Below are 19,914 nucleotides of genomic sequence, written 5' to 3' on the forward strand. Positions count from 1 at the left end.
TCTGCTAGCTTACTTAACCCCTCTCAGAGAAGATTTTGGTAAAGTGCTCCAACTCAGAGCTTTAGGCTCCCCACTGACCAGAAAGGGTCAGTGCAGAGCGCAGAGCCCCAGTCAAGAAAAATGAAATTTCCTAAGTCTTCTCTGCACTGAAAAGCTGAAGTGGTTGCTCCACCCCATCTGGAGCAGGCTGATCAGAGAAGGCTTATCTTTGGTGGAACAAGATCCCATCCTTTTCAGGGAATCACTGCTCCATGTCAGCTGAAAACTCAAAAGGCACAGAGGCACCAGGGAAGGCGCTGAAGCCTTTCATTCCTGCTGCCTCCTTGTGCTTGCCTCCAGCCTGCTGCCGGAGATGAAGCTGGCTGGCTTCACTCTGAGGTGCTTTGCAGCCCTGTCTGCTTAATTTCCGGTGGACCCTCAGTGCCCAGGGAGAGCGCATGTTTTGCTTGTGATGTTGGTAATGAACTGCCGCTGGGAACAAATTAATGAGTATGTCAGAAACTGCAGTGGAACTGCATTACGATTCATAAACACCACAATGAAAATGCCAGTTAAGTTCTGGTATAAATACACACAAACTCTGAAGAAGCAAACCCTTTTTTCTTTTAATGAGAGAAGAATTTAAAATAATATCATTCTTCTCTGAGCAGCATTGCCAGGGGAGAATTCCTTAGCAGATAATTTCTTTAAAACACACACACACACACACACACACACACACACACACACACACACATTTAATACATACAGAAATATTAGAGAAATTTAATTTCACTTTTTACATTTGGGTACATACATACTATACTTTGAAATATACATAGCACATATACCATGTATGGGTTTACAGTGTACAAAAATGCAGAATGTCAACTTTATAGGTTATGTACCATGTTTATTAAATTTTAAGATCTTTTTATTGACTATCATATGTTTCCATGGCCTTTCATTAGTATAATTCCTCAATATTCTGAGTTTTGAATTTAGATTCAGAAATTAAAATTCAATAAAAAATAACCCCATTGGTTCAGAGACCTATAACTTTAAAGCTCATGGCTAGGGAACGTGAAGAAACTTCCGTCACTCCGAAGGTGCAGCAGAACTGTGTTGGGGGCACTGTAAGCCTCTGAGTTTGTGACTCACCCCTGATATACATACAAATGCTTGTGTTTCTGGAGCAAGATGTTGCTAGGATTGAAGGCCTAATACAGGGGTTCCTCAGAGCCCCAAAAGAAGGCCAACTATAGGGTTTCCTACAAAGCTTCTCTGTCGCACCAGGGGCTGCTACAGAGAGGGTTGGGAAAAGGAGAAGGAATCTAAGTAGTGAGGCTCCAGGCTTTCTCCTCCCAATTCAACCAGAGCCTCTTTTCTTTTGTCTGCTTTACTTATTAGGGTTCCAGGTAAGTTTTTATTGTATATTATAAATTAAAGTTAGACAACTATAGGTTAGTAGTAGACTGAGCATGAGTTTTGCAACAGCTAAGACTTGACTTCATAAAGTAACTTTAGGATTTATTAGCTATTCGATGTGGGGCATATGTAGCTTCTTTGAATCTTGGTTTCTGTCTAAGACAGAGTAATCATAATGCCCATTTGCCTGGTTGCCATAAGGATTAGAGATAGTAATTAAAATGCCATACACTTAGTTGATTTTATCAAAAAACTGATTATTACAACACATTCTGGCTGGTAACTCGTCATAGATTTAACTGGTTTGTTTTCTTCTGACAACTGCAGATGATGGCTAACAGAAGGTAATTTCACCTTGAGACAGAGAATCTATTTTAGCTAATAACGATCTCAAATGTTAGAGTTTTAGAAAGGAGAACAAAACTTGTTTGAAAATATTACTTATTTGTCATCAGTGACCAATTTGAATTTAGAATACTTATGGGATATGGTTTACTAAGGCTTGAAGAAATAGTTTAACCATTCTTTTTACCACCCCATTTTCAGTTATGTAGTCCTCAATTGTTCTTTAGTAACTCCTTAACATTGAAACCTGTGAATTTCCATTCAAAACACTATACAAATGAGAAATCACAAGGACTAAATCAGGAGTAGGTGGCTGATAAACTTTTCTAGCATAAAGATTTGTCTGTGTTAAACTCTAGTCTGTTTGTCTGCCTTCAAAAATTGAATTTTTGTATGGGCCATGTCAGTGTTCTTTCCTTTGCCTGCATCCCTCCAGTCTTATTACAGATATGCCTTGTTGCATCACATATTTTCCTCTATTCCTTCTCAATAGATTGACTTCCTATTGACCTGGTGTTTCTTTGTCTGTTTGTTGTTGTTATTTTTTTTTTTTTTTAGAGATGCAGATCAATTGTTAATGAATTGCTCAGTGGTCAGTATAATGGAAAGAATGGCAAGGAATGCTCTGCTTTTAATAAGGATGTTAGTCTCTAAGGGATATGAAGTGAGTTATATTTTAGAAATTATAGATGATAATCCAAACTGAATGATACTGGCCAAGGGAAAAGGGAAGACAACTTGACCCTTTCCCACTTAGCTGTTTTTTGTTTGCTTGTTTGTTTGTTTCAAATAGATTTTTGTCTTTTGGGCAGCTTTTGGAAATTCTCTACTCAAATTGAACTATCTCAGATTAATTTTATGCAGTTCAAAAACCAAAGAAAATGAGATATTGTATGACCTTTTCAAACTTAGCAATTCAAGGTGCAATTTTAATGAAGGGATTCCATTTCACATGGACAGAAGACCTTAAACATTCTATTCACAAAGCATTAGTGAATGTTAAGTTCTTGCATAACTGGGTAGGTCCAGAAATGGAACACTCATTTTGTTCACTTAATGCTGAAAAATTGATGTTGTAGATAAAAATGGCTTCTATCTGTCATGAAAATTTATTCTTGAAGGGCAATTAGTCCAGACATAAGAAAGGCCTTTAATGAATCCTTCCAGACAGAATTAGAGAAGGTTTGAGGATTTATTGAAAGGCACACCTACCAGGCTTTCAGAAGTGCTTGTTGACTATTGAGGACCATCTTAGTACAGCTAGAGTGTTTCACACCAGCCAAGGGTCTAAGCTCAAGGTTCTCAAATTACTTTTCTGTGTAATGCCTAAAATGAAACAAAATCAAGAGGCAATGGTAAGTTACTCAGCAAAGAGGAGTGATTTGTGGGTAGTTAAAGGGTGAACCCCAGCCTGTTTTGTGGACCTCTATTCAGCTCCCCTAGAAGAGCAGTTTTTTTATTTTACAAAGTTCTTTTGCTATGACACTCATTTTGGAGGGACATATTTTAGTAATAGAAGATATCATTCACTGTCAGGAGACTACCAGGACACTGATGTCAATTAAGATACTGATGCAGTTTGGCTGTGTCCCCACCCAAATCTTAACTTGAATTGAATCTCCCAGAATTCTCAAGTGTTATGGGATGGACCCAGTGGGAGGTAATTGAATCATGGGGGCCAATCTTTCCTGTGATAGTGAATAAGGCTCATGAGATCTGATGGGTTTGTCAGGGGTTTCAGCTTTTGCTTCTTCCTCATTTTCTCTTGCTGCCACCATATAACAAGTGCCTTTCACCTTCCGCCATGATTCTGAGGTCTCCCCAGCCATATGGAACTATAAGTTCAACTAAACCTCTTTTTTTTCCCAGTCTCAGATATGTCTTTATTAGTAGCATGGAAGCTGACTAATACAGATACTATCTGAGTTAATTTCCCTAGAAGTGAATTCTGAGATGAGGATCTAAGAGCAAGTGGTTTATTGGGAAAGCACTCCCAGGAAACACTGAGGCATGAGAGGAAAGGTATTGATAAAGCATGAGTTTTTAATCTCACTAGGAAGCTCTAGGAAAATGCTGTGGAATATGCTTTAGATTTACTATATACGAGGAGCAAGGAGGGTCAGGGTAGAAGGGAAACAGGAGGCAGTGGCAGGGTGTGCTACAGATGGTGACATTTTCATGAAGAAACTGATATCAGAAAAGGGCTTTGGAGACTGAGATGAGTTTGGAAAGCACAGGAAGGAATCCTGCACATAGAAAGATAAAGCAAAAAGAGGGAGCCCAAAAAACATCACAGCGATGTGAGAAAATTGGATATATTGATTCAGGAGTGAGGGACGGTACTGGGTTAATGATAACCACCCACTATTATTAATTTTTAAATACCCACAGAATCGTTATTATACATGTAGGTTTTCCAATTCTTGATCCTTTGTTTCTTCCTGTTGGCTTCTATTTGACTAAATTAGTGATGACTACCACTGGAGGACAAGTAAGGAAAAGGAAGTGAAGGAGAAGGAGAAAGGTGAAAGAGGGATGAAGGGAAAAAGATTAAGAAGGAGGAAGAGAGGCTGGGCGTGGTGGCTCATGCCTGTAATCCCAGCACTTTGGGAGGCCGAGGCAGGTGGATCATGAGGTCAAGAGATCAAGACCATCCTGGCCAACATGGTGAAACTCCGTCTCTACTAAAAAAATACAAAATTAGCTAGGCATGGTGGCGCATACCTGTAGTCCCAGCTACTCGGGTGGCTGAGGCAGGAGAATTGCTTGAATCCGGGAGGCGGAGGTTGCAGTGAGCCGAGATCATGCCACTGCACTCCAGTCTGGCGCCTGGCAACACACCGAGACTCTGTCTCAAAAAAAAAAAAAAAAAAATGAAGGAGGAAGAGAGCAAAAACAATGTGGACAATATACTCTAGATCAGAAGTTTTTGAGAATGAGTTTATGGACCAACGTTAAATTGTGACAACTGTTTTTTTTCTAGTCCACAGCAGAAAGAGAAATAAAAAGACAATGTAGTAAAATTGCCATAAAGCTAAATCTAGTTTGATATCTTCTCAACATTTTGACATTAAAATTTTTTCTCCTTTATGTGACAATTTAATGGATTTTTTTTTTAGAAAAATATATTCCCAAAGCAAAATAAAGAGTTAGAAACCTCATGCACTTTGATAAACAAAAACAGTGTCTATATATTTTGCTGGTAGGAGAAATGCAGAGTCCTAGGACAATTAGCCTCCTCATCAGAGGCATTCCTTACGTCATTCTAAAGAGCCAACAAATGGTAATGACTGCAGGTCACTCCTTAGCAAGGCTGCGCAGAGAACACTGTGTATTAGAGTGGATCAGAGCACAGGCTGAGGCTGGAGAAATTAGGACTCAGTCCGGTGTTGCCACTTGCTGTCCATGAGAGCTTTTGTGGATTATTTAACCCTTTTGTGTCTCAAATTATTCATCTATAAAATGGATCAAATAATTACATGTACTTTAGAAAGTTGATATGAAAATAAAGCAGTTAATACAAGTACAATGTCTAGGACAAGATCTTCCACACACTAAGCAAGCAATAAATATTGCTGTAACAGGAAATTTCCCAAATTGAGTTTCATACTACTGGAAATTTCCCAAATTGAGTTTCTAAAATAATGCTTTATTACTAAGTTACTTGGTCTATATATGCTACAACAGGTAGAGAAGTATTTTTAAACAAAATATTAAAATAAATAAACATAATTTTACACATGAGGGCAGAGATATCATTTATTAGAGGTAACAACTTTTAAATTCTTGAGATGAAGATGATGATGATTTGAGACAGAGTCTCACTCTTGTTGCCCAGGCTGGAGGGCAATGGCTCGATCTCGGCTCACTGCAACCTCTGCCTCCCAGATTCAAGCAATTCTCCTGCCTCGCCCTCCCTAGTAGCTGGGATTGCAAGCATGCAACACCAAGCCAGCCCAATTTTTGTATTTTTAGTAGAGATGGGTTTCTCCTTGTTGGCCAGTTTGGTCTCTTGACCTCAGGTGATTTGTCCAAAGTGCTGGGATTACAGGCGTAAGCCGTCACACCCATACACGTACTCTTTAGATGGACTCTGCTGTAAGAAAGTTACATTTTTATGAAGGCATTTGTAAAGGTTTTAAGATTTAATTAAATTAATTAATTAATTATTTGAGACAGGGTCTCACTCTGTCACCCAGGCTGGAGTGCAACAGTGTAATCATTGCTCACTCACTGCAGCCTTGAGTCACCCCAACCACCCCCATCCTGGGCTCAGGTGATCCAAAAAGGCAACATTTGGGCAGAAAAACAGGGTCAGCTGTTTTCACTTAGGGCCATGGTTCCAGTCTTAAAAGTGGGGTTTAGCCGGGAGTCCAACTCTTCTGGATCATTTCCAAAATTAGCCAAATGCTTGGCTAATTTTTTTTTTTTTTTTTTTTTTTGAGACAAGGTCTTGCTATGTTGCCCAGGAGTGGGCAACAAGGGATCTTCCCACCTTGGTTCTCAAAAGTACAGGGATTACAGATATGAGCCACCACACCCAGTCAACACTATTTCTTGACTCCTTGTTTTTGCTGGCATTCTTTGCAAGCGTTTCTTATTCTAATTGGCATGGAAAACAATGTCATTTTCCTCTTAGTTAAGACAGTCTGGAAATTAGTTACAATTAGTTACAAATTTCCAGACTGTCTTAACTAAGAAGTAACTATGTAATACTGTACTGAGATGGGATAGTTCCCTTGACCCCTTCACAGGCCGGAACTGTATTGGCTCATATCACAGCCCTCTGCTGGCCATTCCTCACAGAAGGGAGTATGTGAATGAGGGATGGCAGGAACCGGAGGGAATGAATGCTAGAACAAGTGAGTGGCTCCTCTGGTGGGAGCAGGCTCTGTGTGGACCCCATGGCAGCCTTCAAGTGTGTTACAACCAATGCTCTTTCAGCTCTACCATTTAGGGATGGCCAAGTGTCAACCAGCTCAGTGGAGGGTCTGGGCAGCAACCCCTGCCCTCCTGGCACCTGAGTTCTTGTCAGGCATCCAGGAAGATTTAGGTCACACAAATGTTTGAGACGTGATGAATGTGGAAGTCTTTATTGAGTGGTGGGTGGCTCTCAGCAGAAAGGGAGGCTGGAAAGGGGAAGGGAGGGCCATCTTTCCCTGAAGCCTGGCTATTTCCCATTGGGCCACTTTCTGAGGCTGCATCTTCTGAAGTTAGTCTCATCTATCTGTAGCCTTCAACGCTTAGCCTCTTGTATCCTCCATCCAGCCACTCGGATTTCTCTACCAGGTGAAGTCTTTTATGGGTACCAGATGGGGTGAGCAGGCCAAAAAGGCAACATTTGGGCAGAAAAACGGGGTCAGCTGTTTTCACTTAGGGCCGTGGTTCCAGTCTTAAAAGTTGGGTTTAGCCGGGAGTCCAGCCCTTCTGGATCATTTCCATAACAACTGCATTATAGAACAAAAAAGCAAGTGAAAGTGGTCAGTTTTACAGTTTTAGATTTTTCCTATTGTTTCAGTAGCATTTCATTGAACAGGGAAGTATGTAACTAGAGATTTGGGAGATGACAATGGTTATACCATGAGGATAGTTTGGAACCAGTCTATGAAAGACAGAATAAGCAGAGTCTCCACAGGAAAATGAAAATGGAACAGATGGGCTAATTCTGCATTTTCAAGAGTTCTTTCCAAACATGAAAGCCATCCCAGTGGACAAAAGAAAAGAAGTTTTTTCTGAACTCAGCCCCTGAAGCAATAAATGCTGACTCCTTTCCCATTATCTTAAAGGAAAATCTTGGCCAAGATAGTAGAGAGAGTGATGAGAGGAGGGAGACAAGACAGGTTTAAGATACATTTGCTTCTTTATCTCCTAATGGACAGAATACAATTTGATTTAAATTCCAAGCAACATCGCATTAGCTGAGTTCAGCAGAACTCCTGAGAGACGATTATTGGCCATCTCTAATCACTTCTGAAGCAGTCACTTAGCTGGACTTTCAAAAGTAAGCTGGTTTCCAGGTTTCCTGGAGGTGCTGGCTAGAGTACCTGGGACAGACTCTACACTGTTAGCTTGTTTCTTTCTTGTATTGTCCCTATACTCAAAGAAGCCACAAGCAGCTGTTTGTGGATGTCCACCATAACTTGTTGGGAAAATGAAGTTCACAATTATGGCTTTCAAAATGACATTTTCCTCAGACTGACAAAATACATTTCTATTTTAATTCTTGTCTTCAAAATGTGGAAACTGATTTAAATTCTGCCCCCGCCACCCTCCCCCCCACCGGCCCTGCACTTTCTCTTCATTGCAGGTGGTAGGTTGATAACATCTGGGTGTCTACCCTGGATGGCTAACTGTAGAACCAGATGATTATTTACATTTAATTCAATATGATTACATCCTTTTAGTGGGAATACCATGTCCTTCATATTTTCAACTTATTAAATTCCTACTATGTGCAAACAATTCCTTTTCTGGGTGCCAAGAAGAACAACAGTGAAATACAATGTACAACCTATACACATGCACACAAACACACTCACATACCATGGATACTTGATTAAGTAAATTTGCCATGAACAGTGGATTTACATATTTTGAGAATTGGTGATCAAAGTTAGGGTTTGCAGAAATGGTATTAATTAATGTTGAGCTTCTAAGATGAAAATGCTGAATGCATGTTTTAAAAAAGATAATCTGCAAAAATACAATTTGTAGAATACAACACTTTTAACCAAAGAGCGAATATTGTGATGTAGACTGAAAATCAGAAAATTAAAAGTGGATGAAATTTTCTCTGAGTTTATAGGTTTTTCAGTTGCTGCTGTATAATTACCAAGTATGTGTGAGGCCCAGAGTCACACAACAAAACTGAGTACACGATTAAATTTGCAGATATAGCATTTCTGAATCTGCAGATTTCTCATCAAATGCTAAAGCTCCCCCAAGATTTGTATTGTAGGTGGTGATTAAAGAATAATCAAAGAAATACTCTCTTTTTTTTTCTTTCTCTCTCCCTCTGTCTCTTGCTGATATTATTACCAGAAGTTAAAACTGATGTAACTCTAGGCTAGTGTAGTAGGCACGTGTCAAAGAGTTTCAGCAATACAATTACCACTAATTGGGGGAATAAAGAAACCCTGCTGTTTTCCTCTCTGCCTTGCAGGGGAGAGAAAGAAAATCAGACCCCATGGGCTCCCTTAACTTTCTGCCACAAGATTGTACAGGCCTGGCTGGAGATCTCAGGCTGATTTTGTCCCACTCACTTCTGCACACGCTCTTGTGTCACTGCCTAATTGGACAATCAAAGAGTTCTCTGTGTAGTTGTTTAGCCTTGGCCCAAGATGTTTCTTGATATCATATGTCTATGTCTTCTAAATCCAGCTTATGTTTAATTTTTTGGGATGCCTTTCTTAATCACCCCCAAGCAGATTCCATCATAGCTGCCCTCCTCCATACAGACACACTTTGTGGGGTCCTAAGACAAATCACTAGTTCTTCCTTTATGAAGTGATACCATGTTTGTCTCCAGCACCAGGCTGTGTGATACTTAGTAGGCAAGAACAATGATGCATTTAATCATCTGGTCTCCTGCACTTTGTAGGCAGTTCTACATGGTGGAAGCTCAAAAGATGTTTGCTGAAGGAATCAGGAATAAAGGAAGACAGTTATCTAAAACCCTGGCACCTGGAAATCTTGAAGTAAATCCAATATTTATTAGCTCTGGTGGTTTTTCTTTCTTTTCTTTTTAATTTTTTTTCCAGTTATGAAGAATGTAGCCTTTCTTTTTTTTTAGATGGAGTTTTGTTCTTAGTGCCCAGGCTAGAGTGCCATGGTGTGATCTCAGCTCACTGCAATCTCCACCTCCCGGGTTCAAGCAATTATTCCTGCCTCAGCCTCCCAAGTAGCTGGGATTACAGGAGCAGGCCACCACACCAGGCTAATTTTTGTATTTTTAGTAGAATCAAGGTTTCACCATGTTGGCCAAGCTGGTCTCAAACTCCTAACCTCAGGTGATCCTCTCAACCTGGCCTTCCAAAGTTCTGGGATTATAGGCGTGAGCCACCATACCCGACCAAATACAGCCATTTCTGACATGCCACCCACTTTCAATTAATAAGTTGTGAACTCTTTTAACATTTGAAAAAATATATATAATAGAGGCAAGGCCTCTCCATGTTTCCCAGGCTGGTCTCACACTCCTGGGCTCAAGCAGCTCTCCTACCTCAGTCTCCCAAAGTACTGACCGGACAGGCATGAGCCACTAAGCTCAGCCATGGGCTACTATCTGGAAGTAATTGCAGTATAGAATGCAAAGGAGATGAGATGCCATCTCATCTGCCTTTTCTTTAGTCCTTAACTGCAACATCAAATCTAGGGCCTTCAGCATTTGAGAAGGAATAAAAAGAACTGTATCTGTGAACCCCATCTTGCACTCCATTTCCCTGTGTGACTCTGGACTCCATGTTTATTTGAGGATTAAGAGAGAACAATTGAAAAATTTATACATTCAAAGCAAATTTTATTCAACTTTGCTTTTCTGATTTGCAATCCAGGTTGTAATACTCATTCTTTGATTGAAACTGCTGCATTCTATCAATTATATTTTAACTTTGACTTAAGGAGTCTTCAAGGCATATTTCCCCAGAAAATAGCAATCTATGAAATGCTGGATCCATAACATCTTGTCTTTAGGTCAGTACAAAGCAAATGTCTTATTATTTCTGAAGGAACTAAGCCAAATATTAAGAAAGTATGGAGCAGGCCACTGCAACTTACCACTTCACTGTGTATCTTACTGGACCATAGATTTTCTTCCAAAAGTTAAGCATTTAAAAGGGCAACTTCTCAATTTCACCAGTAGGTATTGAGGGAAGCCCCAGTAGTAAATGAACTAGGCAAACAGGAATCCGAATAAAGTTTCTAAAGCAATAATAGTAAAATTAAGGGTTGCATTTCACATTGTGGACTCAGTATTGAGTAAATCTGAAAAATCATGAACAATTGCTGTAAATAGTGAACACATAACAATGATACATCATGAAAAGAATTTAAAATAGTAACTTATGTTTTATGCTCAGCAGACATATACAGAGGGCAAACATTTAAGTTCCTCCACGGAGTCATAAACTGCAGAGACAGTGTTTCATTGAGGCTCAAACACTTAACAGCAGAACCCATTCTTACTGACATCTTCTGCTCAGAACATGAATCAGCTGAAAAAACTGAAGACTCCCTTTTCCTTTCCTTTTTTTTTTTTTTTCTTTCAGTAGCTTAGTGGGTACAAGTGGGTTTTGGTTACATGGATTAATTGTTTAGTGGCAAAGTCTGGACCATTTTTGTTTCGTTTTCATTTTTGTTAAGGCAAAAACAAGAATGACCAAGCCTCTCCTTGCCTTTTGTAGTCATCTCTCTGAAACCTCAGAACTTTGTTAGATCAAAAATGTTTTAGAAAGGCTAAATAACCAAAGCTAAATATTTGATGTTTCCTTATTTTGTTTTAAAAAAATCATTCCTACTTATTTTTAACAGGTGATATATGTATGTGGTGAAAAGTTCAAAAGGCACAAAAGGAAATAGAAACTTCCAGTTTGGAGATGACAGCATTTAGCTGCTATGTGCCCTCTCTCTTTACATAAATCACTTGAGACAAGAAGGAAAAACAAGAGGGACAAACGGAAAAGCCAATTCCATATTAGACAAAGTTGGAGACAATTGAAATACTGAATTAGAGTGGATGGAAAGGGCATCAAACTACTATTTAAGCAAATTATTGTGGCTATATAATATTCAAATTACTGTGGCTATATAATATTCAAATTACTGTAGCTATATAATAAACTTCAGTTTTTGTTTGGTCTAATCCTCCACCCTCATTTTTGCCCCTTAATATTCAAGGTTATTTTTGCTTTCCTATTTTTTCACACGAAGTTTAGAGTGATTTTATTTTGCTCCAAATAGAATACCACTTGTCCTTTTATTTAGATCACCTTCAATTTATAGTTAAGTCAGGAGGGCTTAGTAGCTTTGTGATTCTAAGAACATGGGATTTTTTTTTTCATGTTTTTGTGCTACAAAGTATTTTTAACAAATTGCTCATATTTTTGTTAAATTTATTTATGTACCTTGTTTTTGGTTGTTACTTTATGTGATATCTCTTATTTCATCATATCTTCTAATAATTTCAATGTATGAAGGTTATTAAAGTCTGTGTATTATTTTATTTTTGTGCCTGGATACTTCTGAATTCTTGAATTGTTTGTTTTAGTTTTTTTTTTTTTTTTTTTGAGATGGAGGTTTGCTCTTGTTGCCCAGGCTGGAGTGCAATGGTGTGATCCCAGCTCACTGCAACCTCTGCTTCCAGGTTCAAGTGATTCTCCTGACTCAGTCTCCTGAGTAGCTGGGATTATAGGCATGTGCCATCATGCCGGGCCAATTTTGTATTTTTAGTAGAGACAGGGATTCTCCATGTTGTTCAGGCTAGTCTCAAACTCCCGACCTCAGGTGATCAGCCAGCCTTGGCCTGCCAAAGTGCTGGGATTACAGGCATGAGCCACTGCATCCAGCCCGTTTTAGTTTTAAGTTAAATTATTTCCAGTTTATTATATGAACTTTTGCAATGACTATTTTATTTCTTGGTTTCTCACTGTAATTTCTAAAATTTTCTTTACCTGTATTAGTTGGTATTTCTTAAGCAATGTTATCTAATAATGGTGATGGCAACATCCTTGTCTTATTGCTGATATTAATGAGAATGCTTTTTAGTATTTCCCCAATAAACCTATTGCTGGCTTTAGGCTGTAATCATTCATATTTCAAAGCATTATTTTATTTCTACTTCATAGTGTTTTTTAAATCAAGAGTGGATTTTGATATGGTGTGTGTATGTGTATATATAAAAATTATTATATTAATATATATGTGTGCATATATGGCATTTAATGTGTATGTATGACATATATAGCATATATGTGTGTATGTATATATATATGGGTATTTTATATATATATATAATAATGCCATTCATCATCATAAATTCCCTAAAGGCATTTTGTAGAATTTATGGTGATGAATGTCCACATTTGGTCTATTTATAGGATAAGTTATGGTAATACATTTACTAGTATGGATGCCTTGATACATTTTTCTGTTGAATTTCATCTTGTTATTTTGTGTTATTTTTTGACATGTTGCTGCATTTTGTTTACTAATTTTTTGTTGGGATTTTTGTATCACTTTTTATTATGGACTTGATCTAGAGTTTTCTTTTATTGTATTGAGTGTCAGGTTATGGTAGGAGTGTTACAGTATTTTTGAAGGAAAAAATAACTTTGAAGTTTTTTTTTTTCCTGTGCTTTAGACAAAGCTAAAATGATAAACATTAGAATTACCTGTTCTTTCCAAGTTTAGTCCAAGTGCCCTGGGAAACCATCTGTGCTTGATGATGTTTTGGAAAGGCAAGTCTTTGAAATATTTCACCCCCTATGGCAATTGTATTGCTTGGATTCTCTATCTTTTCTCGAATTGGTTCTGGTCAAATTTTGCTCAGCAATGGTCATGGAGAATCTGTTAACTATACAGAAAGCATATTTTTGTAAGCATTGTTGACAGCGACATGGGCACTTTGTATTTCTTTGGTGAGCTTTTATAAAGTCAGAGATATAAAAAAGCATAAATTCAAAGCATGTGCCACAGAATTGCTAAAACAAGCATAGGGGAGTGCCTTGACTGTAAATGTGCTACTGTCTTCCAATAATGGAAATTGGCAGAAATATTTGAATGACAGGAAAAGACAGGGAAGGTTTTCAGAGCTTATAGAAAGCTCTTAAGATGTTGCATAGCCCACAAAAATAGAGTCAGTCTTCTTTGTGAGAAAGCTGCTTGGCAGAAACCAATATTTCCATCACTTATTATTTTAAAACTCAGTTTCTCACCCTGGGGAATCACTAATTTCTGGATGTTTGTCATAAAGCTTTGGCACATTCTTGTAAATACCAAAAAGAAACCCTCTGCTGCCTCTGCTTACCATCTCTGATCATGAGCTCATTCCTATAGTGTCAAGTTTTTGAACTACCCAAAGCGTATTGTGCTGTGCAAGCCTAGAACTAATAGTTAATTAGGCAACAGGGAAGTAAAGAAAGGAAGCAGAAAAAGTAAATCATTTTTAACCACCTACTATGTATATGATATTATAAAAACTCTTCATATGCTATGTTATTTTTTAATCACATCAATTTTATAGAGAACTAACGAGGTCAGTGAAGTTAAGTGACTTCCTTTAAGTCACATTATTAATGCATAACTGAATTCTAACACCAACCTATGTTTTCTACTACATTATCTTGTAACTCAAATGACAAAATGAAGAGCTTCAAAAAAATAAAAGTGCCATTAGTCGAGTGAAATATCTATGACCCTAAGTAAAGGGGTTAAAAAATTCCATGGGCAACAAAAGCTGAAAATATCAAAATTTCACATCTTAGGCAATCATTTTAATTCCTGTTTTATCAGCCTTTTATCACATCAGAGGAAATAAGCATTCTTATTAGTTTCTATTTTAAAGTTGTTAGGCACATTAAAAAGAAAGAAAGAAAATTATGGCTTTGTTTCAGCAACTTTCTGGTCAGAGAGGTAATTTTCCAGGTCGGCAGTTAGTTCCTAAATGTGAATGCTATTTTGGTCTGACCTAAACATCAGCCCACCATCCATAAGAAATTGTCAGACACTTCTCCAAAGACCTTTCTGTGAAAAGATAGGCTTCACAGCAATGTACAGGAGACATTTAACCTAGGACGGTTTTAGAAACTAAATTGCAGCAGGGAAACAATGCTTCCCAGTGTCACACTAACCAGGGCCCACTGTTTCTTCTCATTAGTTCTCTCATACCCCTCAGTAATTTTCTTAGAACTCAGACTTTATTTCATTATTTAATGGGTACAACGTAAGCTATTTGGGTGATGAGCACACTAAAAGCCCAGGCTGCATTGCTGCACAATACAGCCATGTAACACAATTACACTTGTACCACTTAAATTTACACAAATAAAAAGTGCTGTTTCCAAGCTTTTATGGAAACTGCTATCTCCTTAAAATGATCTTGTAAATAATATTTCCAAAGTTAAAAACACTTTTAGGGAATACTGAATACCACATTCATCTCTTGGAATCTGCAACATATATTCACATATTCAAGGCCCTGAGAAGTCATGCAATAAACAAACTTGCTTAATTTTGTTTAATCCAGCACTTTCAAAGTAATATTTGAATAAGATGCATCATAAACTGTTTTTTTTCATTGAATGGAAATGTTTGGCAGAAAAACAGTTTTGTAAACTCACTTTGAAAATATTGGAACATGTTTCTTTCTTTATTTGACCACTTTAGGATATGTTGAGAAACCTAGGAATATAAAGCAAATATAGGCATGTCAAAATACTAATAATAATAACCATATTTTACCAATAATATTTCCTTTTATTCATGGAATATCATTAATTTTTCAACCTACCATGTATTCTTTATATAAACTTTTATTTTAAATCAGGAATTGGCAAACTAAAGCCCATGAACCGAGTGCAACCACAGACTTGTTCTACATCCTGGAGCTAAGAATGTTTTTTACATTTCTAAAAGAGTGTCAAAAGACAAAAAAGAAATAAAAGAAAAGGCAAAAAATAAAAAGAAAAGAAAAGGAGGAATGTACATCATGGGCATTCAAGCCCTATATGTAACCCTCAAACCCTAAAATATTGACTCTGGTTCTTCACCGGAAATTTGCCTACTCCTGTTAATCTAAACCAAAAAGTTAACATAATTTTGGTCAATAAAGATATATCACTTGTTATAAATTATATAGAAGAATAAAAGAATAAGGTAATAGTTCATCTTTTAATTTAAAGATTACTCTTAGTCTGGGCTAAGTGCCATGGCTCATGCCTACAATCCCAGCATCTTGGGAGGCCAAGGTGGGAGGATTACTTGAGGCCAGGTGTTCAAGACCAGCCTGGGCAACATAGCCAGCTCTTATCTCTACCAAAAATAAAAATAAAATAAAAATGAAATTAAAAATAAAAACAAAAAATAACTAAAAATAAAATTATCCAGGTATGATGGCAGAGGGATCACTTGAGCCCAGGAATTCAAAGCTGCAGTGAGCTATGATTGTGCCACTGCACTCTAGCCTGAGCAACAGAGTGAGACACCAACTCTAAAAATTAAAAAAAAAATTATTTCATGATAGAATTTAAAATTTAATTACTCAAATAATAAGCATGACAATGAAAAGGTAAGAGGGTTCAGGAAAGTCCTAAATTTGGGAGTCTAAACCCTCAAATTTAAATTCCATATCAAGAGGCAACATTTCATAGGATGAAATAAAGATTAGCTTTAATTGACTCAAAATAATTTTGAAGCCTATACCAGTTGAAGAATTTCCAACCTTGTAGAATCACTTACAATTTCATAGTCTATTATTTATAAAATAAGCAGACTGAAGTCACTGCTTCTTAGTTTAAGGAGAGAGTGTCACAATTATCTAGTGAATAAAATATGTGAGGTTAGCAAGCTGCAGCTCTGTTTCACATTAACCAGGTCTTCTCTAAAAGTCACTGAGTCTGGGACACTTTTTCAAAACACAGATACCTTAGTTAGATCCTCCCTGTTGAGATATGTCTTTTTGGTGTAAGGTAGGTCTTATAATTTGATAGACCTTCCAGGGACTTCTTTTTTTGCTCTCCCCTCCTCTTCTCTTCCTACTGCTGTGTAACAAACCACCCTAACATTCAGTGGCTTAAAACAACAATGTAATACACCCATGTATTAGTATGTCTTATGGTTCTGTGAGTTAACTGGGCTGGTATTCTCTCTTTGAATCCTTCATGCAGTTATAAGCAGATGGCACATCAAGATATGGTCATCTGAAGGCTTAATTGGGCTGGACATCTAAGATGGTTTATCTGCATGGCTGGTAGTTGACTGGGAGCTCCTCTGGCACTGCTGACTGGAAAATCTACAGGTGGTCCCTTCATGCTGCCTGGGCTTCTTATAGCACAGAGTTGGCTTCCAAACAGAAGTATTCAAAGTCCCAAGTGGAATCTTTTAGAGACCTAGCCTCAGAAGTCCAGAATGTCACTTCTACAGCATTCTATTGGTCAAGAAAGTCACTAAGGCCAACTCAGTTTTGAGGGGAGGAGAATTAGGTTTCATTTCTTGATGTGAGGGGTAGAATGAGGGCACTGAGAATTTTTACTTACATCTTTGGAGGCCTCTACCATACTCCACAGCTAGATGGTGCCCATTCATCTAAGAAGCTTCATTATTCCCAGCCTAGAAAGAATAAAGGGATGGCATATCCCCTGTTAATTTCTCACTGACAAGATATTGATACCACTATTGCCAGTGGAAAAGTGGAAACTACAAACTATGGAGCACTATGATTTATTTATTTTTTTTTAAGAAGAGCTGCATTAGGATGGCTTAAGGTTGCAATTGCGTTATTTTTCTATGGCAATTTCTTGTCAAGTAACTCATTTTTTAACTTCATCAACCGTGGGATAAACGGTCTGGATTGTACAGTGTAGAGTGTTTCCTTAATTCAAGATTGATGTGATTCTGCAAGCACGTGTAACACACACAACAAGGCAGTGTGCTCATTGGTGGGGGATTTTCAGGACTTATGGGAATGAATGAAAGCAGAAATTGGACAGACTGATTTATTGCTCAGGGAAAATCCTGAAAGCAACTTATCTGTGTAAATGTGTCTCTCCATTCATTTAGCCAGGCTGTATAGTTTCCCCTTAATGCTCTGTCTTTATATCTATAGCTACCCATATATTATATTAATCAATGTATATGTAAGGAATGTTCTTACTCAAGAATTCATCTAGCCGTTTGGACTGATCCCTACTCAAGGGATATTATGATGAGGGGTAGGTATGGGAAAGGGAGGGCTTTTAGTAGGGCTTCACATTCACAAAGATCTTAAGTTTAGATCTAGATGTTTTCTGACTATAGGCATATATGTAGTCAGAAGGATAACCTGGCACAGATTACAAAGACGTTTATTCTAGTACTGGACTCAAATTCATGATTAGACCACTACAAAACTATAGTCCATAAAGATTTTTTTCAATTAAAACTAAATCTTTCTACTGTTTGTGAACAGCACCATCATATTGTTACATATTTGTATGCACATGTTACAGTTGTTGAGTTTTTTTTCAAGATAAAGACATCCCATTGGCCGTAACATTTAAACTCTGTTTTGGCCTTTTTTTCCCTATTTTTCTTAATATGTATAGCATTTCAAGAGTTGGCAGGACTTTGTCTTGGCTTTGAGAAGCCACACATCTCCCTCATCTGCATTTTCTGGGGGCCAGGACAGTGGTAAAAATGGGTACTCTCTCTACCCAGTATCAGTTTCTCTCCTTACCTTACATATGTCACATAGGAAAAAATGCTCATCTTACCAGCAGATGAAAGAAAGTCATTTTTTGAGAAAACTATATCTTCTGAAAAAATTCTTTAATGTGTGGCTGTTGCATGGAATTTATTTTTTATTTTTATTTTTTGAATATCAAACAAAGACATTTTTATTCTCCAAAATTAATGGTGACAAGTTTATCTATTTGGTGGTAAAGTTATATATTTGAATTTTCTACTTATACAGTTAATCATTCCTACTCTGCAAGAAGCCAAAACAAAGTTGCATGGAATTTAGCTTTAAGCTGGCTTCCACATTCACATAAAAGATGGAAGAGAACTTTAATAATTTTGTAGAAAGAAGCAGCAAAGGCCAGCTAAGCAGTGTGTACAGAGGAAGTTCAAGGAGAGAGATGACCCCTACACTTAAAGAGACTTGTTACGTTGTCTCTATATAAATCGTCATTAAAATGCTCACTTCAGTGAATTCTACACTGCTAGGAAATATTTTTGTGTGAGTGTTCTTTTTGAGAACCTTAGAAGAGGATAATGAAATGGCTGGCTATTTGAACCACATAAGGGAATAATGTGATTGAGTGAGAGTGGCTGCTATAGTTTGAATGTGTTCCCCATAGTTCAGGTGTTGGAACTGTAATCCCCAGTGCAAATAGAATTGAGAAGTGGGAACTTTAAGAGGTGATTAGGTCCAGGGCTCTGCCCTCAAGAATGGATTAATGACATTATCACTGGAGTAGGCTAGTTATTTTGTAGGAATGGATTCCTGGTAAAAGATGTGTTTGGCCCTCTTTTTTCTCTCTTACCTGTGTGATGCCTTCCACCATGTTATGACACACCAAGAAGGCCCTCACGGATGCATCCCCTTAATCTTGGACTCCTCAGCCTCCAGAACCATAAGCCAAATGCATTCCTGTTTATTTTATTTTACTCATTTTGTGGCATTACATTATTGCCACGGCAGAACATGGGCTAAGACACAGGGTTATACAGCACGACCCCAGCAGGGCAGAAAGTGAACAGCTGTGTTCTGGGTTGCTGTAGCAACAGCAATAGCCTTGATAATGGGAAAGAAGAGGCAGAGGTTAGCTGAGCCTAAGAGGCTTTTCATAACTGGAGAAAGTAATCTGGGCTTTACCTTTTTCCCACCAATGCTATGAAGCTTTGCCCAACTCTTCCCTATGAGGAAACACAACCAGAGTGTGGTTAGAACCGCTCTTTGTTACCAGATAGATTACAGCCCATAGCCTGCCTCTCTCACATGGTAGCAGTGATACATTTGCCAAGTCCCTTAACTCTGTCTGCCTTGTTTCCCCCAAAGTGTATTGCAGTTAATGGCACCCACCTTAATATGTTTCTATGAGACCTAAATGAGGTAATGCATAAAACATCCCTGTTGGAGACCCACACTTAGTAAGTGTTCAATACATGATAATTTTTACTGTTATTAGTAATAGTATTACCATAACTATGAAAAATGTTCATACATTGGTTAAGGACACTATAGGAGTACCATTTGTTGTGAAGGAACATCATGCTCTGGCAGTTCCACATTTGTGTGGAATTTGGCTAACAATTCAGAACAGAAATAGCTAAAGCAATAGACACAGACTTGGTGATTTTTCAAAACTGAACTCAGTCTTGGAGACACAATGTCCTCTGGAATTGAAACACAGACTTTGGATCAGAAAGTAAACATTAAGACACAAACAAGTCAGACCTATGTGGAAC

This window comes from Cebus imitator, unplaced genomic scaffold (genome assembly GCF_001604975.1).
Source record: "Cebus imitator isolate Cc_AM_T3 unplaced genomic scaffold, Cebus_imitator-1.0 Scaffold31, whole genome shotgun sequence".
Classification (NCBI taxonomy): domain Eukaryota; kingdom Metazoa; phylum Chordata; class Mammalia; order Primates; family Cebidae; genus Cebus; species Cebus imitator.